At 48.3% G+C, this 12306-nt stretch overlaps 1 protein-coding gene across 1 annotated transcript in view; it reads left to right on the top strand.

The window, feature by feature from the left end:
- Window positions 1–291: 291 nt before the first annotated feature.
- The window catches only part of HPS4 (HPS4 biogenesis of lysosomal organelles complex 3 subunit 2), a 231350-nt gene continuing 219335 nt past the window's right edge, over window positions 292–12306 (top strand). The window contains exon 1 of the mRNA XM_086943139.1: window positions 292–512. The gene's annotated coding sequence lies outside the window, so the exon portion shown is untranslated. The remainder of the gene's footprint in view (window positions 513–12306) is intronic.

The raw sequence follows: 12306 nt of genomic DNA, 5'->3' as shown, positions 1-12306 counted from the left end.
CAGGTTATGAAAAACAAATTCGAAAACCGATGAAAGATCTCTGTTGCACGCTGTTATTACTTTCATTTTTTTTAGCTAGGTTAACATTGAACATAAGCACACTGAAACATGGCGATAATGGTGCTGGTTGTCAAGATGAACGCTCTTGCGCTCCAAGAAGCAGGTCATTTTCTTGCTCTTGGTCTTAGTCGCCACCTTGTGGGCAGCAGCCCTAAAAGCTTCTAGCCGGTTTAGCTGCTGTCGAGTTGAATTGCTCCTTGAGGCGGAGGGGCGGGGTCACGTGAAGGGCTTGTGATAGATTTTACCCGGGGAGCGAGGGGTGTGGATTAAGAGCAGAGGCGGCTAGGTAGGATTTCATGTTAAAGGATGTGCACAGACTTGCTATATTGATGCGAAGCCCCGACTGCCTAGCTGGGCACAGTGCGTCTGCAAGCGATGCAGCAGACGGAGAGTATCAAGTGCATGGATGAAAGTCCCATCTAATTTAAAGCAAAAGTAGATTTGCAAAATGGGTAAGGAGCCGGGGGTTTAATGGGCTGCGGGCAGGCTTGTGAAAAGTTAAAGCAAGCGCAAGCAACGGGAACGATGTGAAGGGTAACACATGCATGTGTGTGTAACATTATCTGAAGTGCTCTGACAGTGAGGTTCTTGGACTGAGAGGGGTTCAAGAAGCAGAAACATAGGCTGGGTGAATTGTAGCGCATAGTTAGTCTGTCCGCTCCCATTCAAGGAAGTCTCATAGCATCAATTATCTCTTCAGGAAGCAGCTGATGCGTCGCGTCCGCTTTACTGACAACTCTGAAGTTTTGCGTGCAAAACCGTCTTATGGGTATCACTTGACCAGGTGTTGTGAGTGGGAGGAAAAGCTTGCTTCCCGAGCAAACGGACTTACTTGTTTGATGCCTGAGCTCGCAACTGATCCCTAGGGGGGTGACCGCCCACCTCGTGATCTAGTTATGAAGAGGCAGTAACAGAGAAAGCTGCCTCTTGCGGCTTGGTGCCCAACCAGCAGTTCGATCCACTGGCTTATAGCAGGTAGTTGAGAGGATTCACTGCGGTTAACCTTTTGGCCTTTAACTTGAATACCATACATACTGACCAAAATAACAACCTACTTTGCCGTGTCGGGTCAGCAGGTTCTCGTAGCAGTCTAGGCTGGAAGTTGGTCCTGTAGTGCCGAATGTCATATTTCCTCGAATCCCTGACTGTCAGTACACAAGGACACAGCATTGTTAAGATGAGGAACTTTACTTCTCTCTGTCTTCTCCTGCTGAAGAGACACATTTGATTGCTGAAAAAGTTTAGATGAAAAACACATCAGTAAATGCTAGTTATCACTGAGGTGGTGTTATCTGTACTGTTCTTTATATATCAATTTCCGAAACTTTCTCACGCTTCAATAAGATACAGTGAGATAAGGTTTAAGAGCCCTTTTGCATGAAAAATGTTTTGGTTTCACACTAAAACCTACTTTGTTTGTAATGGAGAATCGAGACATCGAGAATCCCAGACATGGATTTAATTAAGAGATTTCTGTTTATTACAAGTGAACATAGGACAAATGGCCAATAGTTTTTAGATCATATTGACAATTGTTTTTGTTCAAGTATTGATCTAGGATAAGTGACGATGTGCATTTTTTGCTCCAGCTTGAGAACTGATGCTTATTTTTTAGGTTTCGCTGAGCCATGCTTTTGAAATCTCTTGTATTTAATGTATCTTAAAAGGGGGCTCTCGTGCCAAATTACTGTGTTCGTTTACTTTTGTGTGGAACTTTTTTCTGTTAACTTCCCCTGGCTGGATGGATTACCAATACTTATACTAAAGCTGTTCACACTATTTAAGCTCCAGTCACTGTCAAGATAAGATCCCTTCCCACAGAAAAGCCAGACAGCTTTTAACAGTATGAAGGAATGCTTGTTTTTTATTGCTTAATCAAGCAATCAATCAAAACATCAGTAAAGCGCACTGCATACCTGTGAGAGTCTCAAGGCTCTGGGGTGGGGGTGGGGGTGGGGTGGGGGGACGGGGGAAGCTGCTGCTGCTTGAATTGCCAGGTCTTGAGGAGTCTTCTGAAGGTTAGAAGGTCCTGGGTCTGCCGTAGGAGTATGGGGAGGGTCTTGGGGGCGAGGTGGGAGAACGATCTGCCGCCAGAGGTTGCTCTTCGGATGCGGGGGACTGTGGTGAGGTCGGCGGAGCGGAGCTGGTGGTTGGGGGTGTAGAAGCTGAGTCGTCTGTTGAGGTATGCTGGTCGGGTGTTGTGGAGTGCCTTGGGTGTGTGGGTGAGGAGCCAGAATGTGATCCTCTTGTTGACGGAGAGCCAGTGCAGGTCTCTCAGGTGGGGTGTGATGTGGCTGCGGCGAGGGATGTCGAGGATCAGGAGCAGAGGCGTTTTGAATGCGCTGGAGTAGTTTCTGGAGTTTGGCTGAGGCTCCTGCGTAGAGGGCGTTTCCGTAGTCCAACCTGCTGCTGACGAGGGCCTGGGTGAACGTTCTTGTTTTGGTGGGGATCCACCTGTAGATCTTGCAGAGGGTGTTAAAGCAGGAGGACGAGACGGCGTTAACCTGCTTTGTCATGGAGAGTGTAGAGTCGAGGATGAATCCTAGGGTGCGTGCGTGGTCGATGTGTGTAGGAGCAGTTCCAGTGCGGTAGGTCACCAGGAGTCATCCCAGGCCGAGCGGGTGGAGCCGAGGATGAGTACTTCCGTCTTGTCCGAGTTTAGCTTCAGTCTGCTGTTCTTCATATACTCAGCAATGGCTTTCATTCCTTCATGGAGGTTGGTTTTGGCTGTGAGGGGGTCCTTGGTGAGGGAGAGGATCAGCTGGGTGTCGTCGGCATAGGAGATGATGTTGAGGTAATGCAGTCGGTCGATGTGGGCGAGCAGTGCCATGTAGATGTTAAACAATGTTGGGCTGAGGGATGAGCCCTGGGGTATGACGCAGATGATCTTGGTGGCTTCGGAGGGGAAAGGGGGTGGCGGACACTCTGGGTTCTGCCGGAGAGGAAGGAGGTGGTCCAGTCCAGAGCCTTGTCTTGGATCCCAGCGTTGTGGAGGCGTGTGTGTAGGGTGCGGTGGCAGACAGTGTCAAAGGCGGCTGACAGGTCCAGGAGGATGAGGGGCGTGGTTTCTCCGTTGTCGAGCCGGGTCATGATGTCATCAGTGGCGGCGATGAGAGCTGTTTCGGTGCTGTGGTTGCTGCGGAACCCGGACTGGGATGGGTCCAGAATGCTGTTCTCGAGGTTGCGGGTCAGTTGTCTGTTGACGGTCTTCTTGATGACCTTCGCCGGAAACCGGAGCAGGGAGATGGACCGGAAGTTCTTGAGGTCCTTGGGGCCAGCCTTGGGTTTCTTGAGTAAGCTTTGATCTCGGAGTGCTTCCAGCTCTCCAGGAAGGTCGCTGTCTCGACGGAGATGTTGATGACTTTCCGGAGATGGGGTGTGATGGTGGTGCTGGCTTTCTTGAAGATGTGGTGTGGGCATGGGTCTGACGTAGAACCGGGGTGGATGGTGTTCATGATATTGATGGTGTCGTCGTCATAATCGTTTATGTTGGTTTTTTGGCATATTCTCAAGGACACATCCCAGAGTTAACAGCACTTTATCACAGCCAAAATGGCGGTAAATTTAACGCACAATTCACAAGCTGGTGCAAACAGCCGATATCACCAGTTTACCAGCGATAGGAGCCAAAAAAAAATTGTCACGGATGTCCCTGATAAATATAGCTAATGAGATGCAGAGTAGCCGTTCCCATGCAAAAAGCAGCCAACACACCACCTCGCAACATTGTCAGAAAAATCGGGGAAAAGAACACAAAACGGGCGATACGGTGTATTAGCACCAGGAAGTTTACATCTGCTCTGACCTGGTGTAAAGTCGGACTACAACCTGCAACATGAAAGGGAGCCCAGCCCACAGCATCACCTGAACGACAACAGATGCCATGGTGCCAATGATCATGCAGCTCGGCCACCCAAGAGTGCCCAGACACCCCCCGCCACCACCCCCTTGTCCACCATCCCACCCTGACCCGACAAACAAATGGGACAGCAACCTTCCGAAATCTAGAACATAATAAATCGGCTGATGGCGCACAATTATAACAATCAAGACGCATGTGAGGTTGGACAAATGAGAATCCCAGGCATCTATGAATTTACATATCAAATATTTTATTTAAACAAAACAACAAAATAAAAGTAGGTACAGCCATGGCCTGCAAGACAATAAGCAAGATAAGATTATGCGTCATGCGCCCATCAAAAAGAGAGAGAGCGAGAGGGAGGAAGAGAGAGAAAGAAAGAGAGGTCTGCCCGCCCCTGCACACCCAGGCTGCTGCACACCATCCACTCCCACTGCCCAGAGGTAACTGTCCGCCCCAGCGCACCCAGGCCTTACTGCTCACCTTTGCGCCACCGGTGTGTCTCCAACCACGTGCCGGGATATACTGCAGCCCTCAAGCTCACTCATCTGAAACATAGTATAGAATCAGTAATTGCAGAGTATAGAATCAGTGATGGCAGAGTACATACAACTGCTCATGCCTTATTTGCTGTCCTGCCCCTGCGCACCCAGGCTGTTGCACCCCATCCACTCCCGCCGCCCAGGGATGTCTGCCTGCCCCTCGCACCCAGGCTGCTCCACCTCATCCACTCCCGCCGCCCAGAGGTGTCTGCCCTCCCCTGCGCACCTAGGATGCTGCACCCCATCCACTCCCACCGCCCAGAGGTGTCTGCCTGCCCCTGCCCACCCAGGCTGCTGCACCCCATACACTCCCACCGCCCAGAGGTGACTGCCTGCCTCTGCGCTAATAAGCCTCTCGGCTCACCTTCCACCACCGGCGTGTGTCCAGGAGGGCCCACCACATGCTGAAGCGAGCTCCAAGGGCAGAGGAGTCCTCGGTGTGGCGTACATGCAGTCTAGCCGAGCTCACAATTCAAATTGGGTCTTGAATGCCAGGATGGTGTATTGAAGCGTAAGCATCATTGTAGGCTGCACACCCGCTCAGTTGGTGGCACAAGTCATCGCCACGTGTCGGGAGGCCCGTGTCAGGCAAAGTTCCTCAGCTGCCACCAACTCTGTGTATTTCAAGTCATGGGAGAGAATGGAAATGGCCTCCAGCACGTGCACCCAGCCCTTTTTATTGGCAGGGTCACATGTCCTGTGACGCCAGTGCTGCATGGGTGTGGTGTGGGTGTAAACCAGCCGTGAGGGAGTGGTTGTGCAATGCTGACAACAAGACTTGTGATCAGCAGATCACTACCTTGAAGACCAGGGACATGGAGCGTTGTCGTTCCTTCCCTGTAAGCGGAGTGGGCTGGCTGAAACGTGCATCCTTCACGACTTCACCAATCTGGCGGTTTAGGTAGCTACACAATGGGTGCGCGACTCCACTTTTCTCCCCAAAAAATAAATATATATTTTAGTATTTAATAAAAAAGAAGACATTATATACTTTTAATACCAAACACAAAAAATTACAAAAACGAATTTTAGGATATTAAACTTACAAAATATCACTGAATTTTTTTTCTAAATTACTGGAAAAAACATAGGTTTAATTAACATTGTAATTAGAAATTAGCATTTAAAAAATCTTTGAAATTCACAAAAAAACATAGGTTTCTTGAACGTTATAGTTAGAAATTAACATTTAAAAAAACTTTAGAAAATCACTGAAAAAAACATAGGTTTCAAGGACATAATAGTTAAAAATTTGCATTTAAAAAAACCTTTAGAAATTCACTGAAAAAATCATAAGTTTCAGGGACGTTATGGTTAGTTGGGCATTTCACTCCTACAAAACCAGAGAAATTCGGCTGTTCTAGTTAGTAGAGCTAACTATAACTTGCGCCCCCGCAATGCACTGCTGATGACATCACATATTAAATCACTCATGAAATGGTCAGGGACATCACTGATGACATCATCCATGTGATCATTGTATGCACCTCCTCACACCCTAATATAAGCTTTGATACACCCACTCTAAAATACAGAGTACCATTTTTGAAACCATAGACAAACCAATCGCAGTTACTCCATACCCACTGACTGATTCCTAGGTGTACACACACATCCATTTATTCACCCATACAGTCACTCATCCATGCAGTCACTCATAAATATAGCACTATCATATGCACTCATACACTATACAGACACTCACACACTGCCACTCATCCATAGTTATTCACACACCTTGCCAGTCATGTAAAGAATCAATAGAACTGCCATTTACTCTCCTATACAGTTATACATTACCTACCTCACCTATTCATACAGATACTAACACATACTTACTCTCTCATACAATCACTGACACAAGCACACACTCATTCATACACTCACTCTCACAATCACTCTCTCACATATAGTCATTTACATACTCCCAACGGTCACATATACTTTCTTTCACATATGTAGTTACTCACACATATACCACTGAGACATCCATTCACTCAGCAATACACCCATACACACACTCACCCAGCCGTATAGCTATTTCCACATGCACTCTTGAACCCATACACCCAGTGAATCACCCACACGCACATCTATGCACAGTCACAGACCCCACCCACCCACACAAACACTCAGGCACCCATACAGATACTCACACAACCAATACATAACCCATATAGACAGTCATGTAGCTACTCACCAACTCATGCAGCAGCTTACACAACAACAGGCAGACTGATCTAGACATTCACACAGTTTAGTCACTAACCCATGCATTCAGTAAGACACAATTAATCACTCACTTATACAGTCAGCCACACACCTTTTAAATCCTCCACCCAGACACTTCTACACCCACTCATTCTTCATTACACCTTGGTGTATATATAAAACATACTTAAACTTTATAGAAACACACAGTCACTGGATGATGTCGTCAGTGATGTCACTGACCATGTCATCAGTGATGTAATATGTGACGTCATCATCAATGCATGGGGGGGGGGCGAGTTATAGTTAGCTCTACTAACAATAACGACCAAATTTCTCTGGTTTTGTAAGAGTGAAATGTCCAACCAACTATAACTGAAACCTATGGTTTTTTCAGTTTTTCAGTGAGACTGTATATATATATTTGTTTTAAAAGGAATGGGACAGCACTGCCCCCTCATGAGATAATTTCAGCTGAGGGGTCCGGCCATTCAAAAAAAAAACCTTCTTAAGAGGGAGGGGGCCAAACAGCCTTCACTCCTAGGCAATTTTCAGCCCTGGAATCCCCATCCCCTGGGACATGACGAGTTGGTTGGGGACCGCGGGGGGAGCCTGAAGGCCTCACACAGTCTTGACCGGCTCATGCCTCCTGTGGGAGCCCGCACTGCTTTTTACACCCAGGGAGATGCAGATTTGAACAAACTAGAGCATAATGATCTTGCTTGTTCAAAGTGGAGCACCCTGTTTGCTATGGGATGGCGGGAGCAGTTCTCCCTCCATCCCATAGCAACTGCAGTGTGCCGGGGGTGGGCACCCCAGTACATTGCTGGAGCCGGCCCTGGGGGGTGGTGATCTTTAAGCCCATGCAGGGCTCCTACAGGGGAACAGAGTGCCCCCCCTCCCATTTTCTGCAGAGCCCCGTGAAGGTGGTGGTCCCTGGGGCCGCGGAGGCGGGGGGTGCGTGACCCCCTGCATTTTAATATATTAGCCTTGGTGAAGTAGCAGTCCCCAGGGCTGCGTCAGGGGGCTGGAGCCCCCCATGTATTCGTTTTTGATATAGCCTCATCGAGGTGGCAGGCCCCGGGGCAGCGAGGGACGCGTGCCACTTCCAGGAAGTGGCTGTCCCCAGGGCTGCAAGGGATGGGGGGGGGGGGCGCCAGTGAAGTACGGGTTCAATTTTAGCCAGGTCCTCAATATGTGGCAATCCCAATTCTGCGTGACAGGCAAAGGTGGAAACTCTTTTTGGGACTGCCAGTAAAAATCTCATGAAGGTATTCTCCGCTACCTGAAGGGCGTTTGTGTTTTTATGACCCCACAAGCCCGCCCCATAAAGTGCGATGGAATGGCACTTGGCTTTATAGATCTGAAGTAGTTCAACCGGAGGCTTTTTCCCTAGTTTCTGGGCAAATTTCATGAGAGCAGCAATAGAACGCAAAAGTTGATGTTTACGCGCTTCTATGGCCGCTCTCCAGTTGAGCTTCTCATCTATCGTAATCCCTAAATAGGGGAATTGGGGGGTTGATTCTAGTTTTTCATTATCAAGGAAGATGCTTTTTCCCTGTTTCTTAACTTGGCCTGCTACCATAACATATGTCTTCTTTATGTTTATGTGAAGGTCTAGGTCACTCATGAATTTAGCGTAGCTGTTCAGAGATTTTTGTAGCTCTCGTGGGGTGCGTACTAAGATCACCGCGTCATCTGCGTACAAGAGCGCGGGCACCAGTCGATCTTTCACACGGGGCAAGTCCAAGCCCCCCCTAAACATCTCTACCTCAAGAGCGTTGGTGTAGAGGGAGAAAAGGAAGGGGGCAAGGACACATCCCTGCCTGACGCCGCGCTCTACAGGAAAAGATTCTGACAATTCACCCCGTACTCCAAAACGCACCCTGGAGGAGGCGTTGGAGTAAAGTTCTCTGAGGAAGGTCACAAGAACCTTGTCTATTCCCATGTTGATCAAGACCGACCATAATTTTGCGTGGGAGACGCAGTCGAAAGCTGCGGAAAGGTCGACATATACCATGTATACCTTCTCACTCCTTGCCGACACATACTTTGCCATCAACAGGACCAAGTTCAGGGCTTGTTCCGTTGTTCCGAGGCCCTCTCGGAAGCCATACTGGATATCCGAGAGGGTCCCGGTATCTTCTGCCCACTCCTGTAAACGCTGGAGAACCACTCTGCCCAGTACTTTCCCCAGTGAGTCCAGGAGAGAGATCGGTCGATAGCAGGTCACCTCCTCTCTATTTCCCTTCTTAAAAATGGGTACCAGAATTGATTGGGTCCAGGATGTGAGTAGTCCACACTTCATTGTTGCGTCAAACACCCTTTTTATGATGGGGGCCCAAAGATCTAATTTAAATTTGAAGAAGTCAACTGGTACCCCGTCTGTACCAGGGGCTTTTCCACTCTTACTAGCATTCACTGCAGTTACTACCTCGTGTAATTCGACTACCAGTGGAATTGGAAATGGATTATCCTGATTTGGGCTATTGTTTCTTTCTGTAGGGGCTACTACTGGGGATTTGCCTAAGATCTTTGCGAAATGATTTACCCAGGTTTGTCCCTCAATAGCTACTTCTATGCTTGGCTGATCCTTTATATCCGTCAGGAAAGGTGCTTTCACCACCTTCCAGAATGATTCGCTGTTTTTGTTTAGTGAGCTTTCGTGCAGCTGATTCCTTAGTGCTTTTTTTAGCTCCTCTTTTCTCACTTTGCATGCCAGCCTATACACTTTTCTCAGGTCCCTGACCTCCTCTTGATCTCTAATTGTTTTTGTTAGCGCTCTCTTTAGGTTTTTATGGGCAGCTGTGCAGTCGTGATTAAACCATCCTTTTTTCCTTTCCGTGATCCCTTTTTACTTCACAGTAAGGCATTCGTTTACTTTTCCTAGGATCACCTTAAATTGGGATAAAACTTCCTCATCGCTTGCCTCGGTATCTAAACACTTCATAATTGCTGATTGCGCTGCAGTTGCAACCTTGTTTGTCAACTGATTTGGGTCAATCTTCCCCCACCCAAGAGTATAACAATTAGTTTTTGTGAGTTGTATATTATTCTGGGCGAGGGTGGACATTAAGGTTTGAGCTGATAGCTGGCCTTGATCTAAAATTAATTCGAAGGCTAAAGCTGAGTGATCGCTTAATGTGTTAATTTTAACTCTAAAATTCTTGGTCCTATTTACAAGGGTCGCTGTGGTGAGGATCAATCATTGACACTTATATAGCGCGCTACCTACCCGTAGGGTCTCAAGGCGCTGGGGGGGGGGGGGGGGGGGCTGGGGGTGCCGCTACTGCTCGAACAGCCAGGTCTTCAGCTTCTTCCTGAAGGAGAGGTGGTCTTGGGTCAGGCGCAGGTCGGGTGGGAGGGAGTTCCAGGTCTTGGCGGCCAGGTAGGAGAAGGACCTTCCTCCCGTAGTCGCTCTTCGGATGCGGGGGACGGCGGCGAGGGCGTGGTTGGCTGATCGGAGGTGGCGTTTGGGAGCGTAGAAGTTGATTCGGCTGTTGAGGTAGCTCGGGCCCTGGTCGTGTAGGGCTTTGTGTGCGTGGGTGAGGAGGCGGAAGGTGATTCTTTTGTTGACGGGGAGCCAGTGAAGGTCTCTCAGATGTCCGGTGATGTGGCTGGTTCGTGGGATGTCGAGGATGAGTCTGGCTGAGGCGTTCTGGATCCGCTGGAGTCTCTTCTGGAGCTTGGCGGTGGTACCGGCGTAGAGGGCGTTGCCGTAGTCCAGTCGGCTGGTGACGAGGGCCTGGGTGACGGTCTTCCTGGTCTCGGTGGGGATCCACCAGAAGATCTTCCGTAGCATGCGTAGGATGTTGAAGCACGCCGAGGAGACGTTGTTGACTTGCCTGGTCATGGAGAGGGAGGAGTCCAGGATGAAGCCCAGGTTGCGTGCATGGTCTGTCGGTTTGGGTGCGGTGCCCAGGGCGGGGGGCCACCAGGAGTCGTCCCAGGCGGAGGGTGAAGAGCCCAGGATGAGGACCTCCGTCTTGTCAGAGTTCAGTTTCAGGCGGCTGGTCGTCATCCACTCGGCTACCTCTTTCATCCCTTCGTGCAGGTTGGCTCTGGCGGAGGCGGGGTCGTTGGTCAGGGAGAGGATCAGCTGGGTGTCGTCGGCGTAGGAGATTATGCTGAGGTTGTGTTTGCGTACGATGGCCGCGAGGGGGCTCATGTAGACGTTGAAGAGGGTGGGGCTCAGAGATGACCCTTGAGGGACGCCGCAGATGACTTCGGAGGCCTCTGACTTGTACGGTGGTAGGCGGACTCTCTGTGTTCTTGATGTAATGAATTATTGTTTCGCTTCCCCTTCCGAGATAGGTAGGGTCCAATTTCCCAGAAAGGGGGTTTATTTCATTTAATATTACTAGGTCCAAACTGGACATGGTTTCGTTTAAGAAATCTCCCACCACTGAATGACTAAAATGGGTTATTTGCTCTTCTGTTTCGTGCCCCATACCACAGATGTTACTATTTAACCTTTCACAAGGGTGATGATTAAAGTCGCCACCCCAAACGATACTCAGGGGTTCTGGCCCTTGTGTTTGTTTCATACCACTAATCAGTTTCTTACGGAGAGCCCCCAATATTTTTATTCTCTCGTTTTCCACTAAGTTGTCATATATGTTTACGAGAAGAATAACCCTCTTTGTCTTAAATGCCAATCTCAAAATCTGGTAATGAGGTTCTAAGCTAAGTGCAGTAATTTCCAGGCCTGGTATAATGTTTGCTATGTAGGTTATCTGACCGCCTTTTGCCTCCCATGGGTTCCAGCAATTCCTGCTGAGAAATAAGTTTTATACCCTGTCAGGTGCATTTCTTTCGTAAGCCAGGTCTCCTGGAGGGCTAAGATTTGACAGTCTTTAGCAAACTCTGAAACACTTCCATCAAAAAAAATTTCTCGGAGACCCGCAACATTCCAAAACAGTATTTGGGTTTTTTCTACTCTCCTGCCAAAGTCCTGTCTTTCATTTGTCCTATTTTCCTTGTTTGGCACAAATGTCCCCAAATCCGGGTTATGTTCCTCGTGAATTAAAGTGGATGTGATACTAGTTTTATTCCCCCTAGTGAAATTTTCCCCCTCCCTCACAAGTGATCGGTTGGATTGAGCCGACTGACTTTGTCCTTCGGTACTACAATTTTCTACTAAAGTGTTTGGAATGGTATCACCCAAGAGACTAGCATCTTTTGTCATGATATGATCTTGAGTCGAGGGGAAATTGCTATCGAGTCAATCTATTCCCTCTAGCCCATACAGCGTTGAGAAGGGATTAAATGTTGGTATATTAAAATCTGGGAATGATGATTGGTAGTTGTTATTCAGATTACTCCAATATGTCTGAGGATAAAGTGATTGCGGAGGTTGGTTGAAAAAATGATTCTGAATAGGTTGATAGCCTACTTCTCTCCATTCTGGACGCTGTCTTCTAGTTTGGTGATGTTTAGGGTTATTTATCAATTCTCGTGGATAGAAGTAGCTAACGTAGTGTGTGGAAATATTATCTCCTCCTATGGCCTCATACCAGTCTCCTATATTTCTTATCGCCCTATGATCCTTGAAATTAATAATTATCACGTCCCCCCTTTTATCTTTTGGTCTTGAACCCACCCAAACAGCACGCCTTACTGACAGGATTT

The sequence above is a fragment of the Lissotriton vulgaris genome, chromosome 11, assembly GCF_964263255.1.
Source record: "Lissotriton vulgaris chromosome 11, aLisVul1.2, whole genome shotgun sequence".
NCBI lineage: Eukaryota > Metazoa > Chordata > Amphibia > Caudata > Salamandridae > Lissotriton > Lissotriton vulgaris.
The sequence above is the reverse complement of the archived record's forward strand: the minus strand, read 5'-3'. Positions and strand labels throughout refer to the sequence as shown.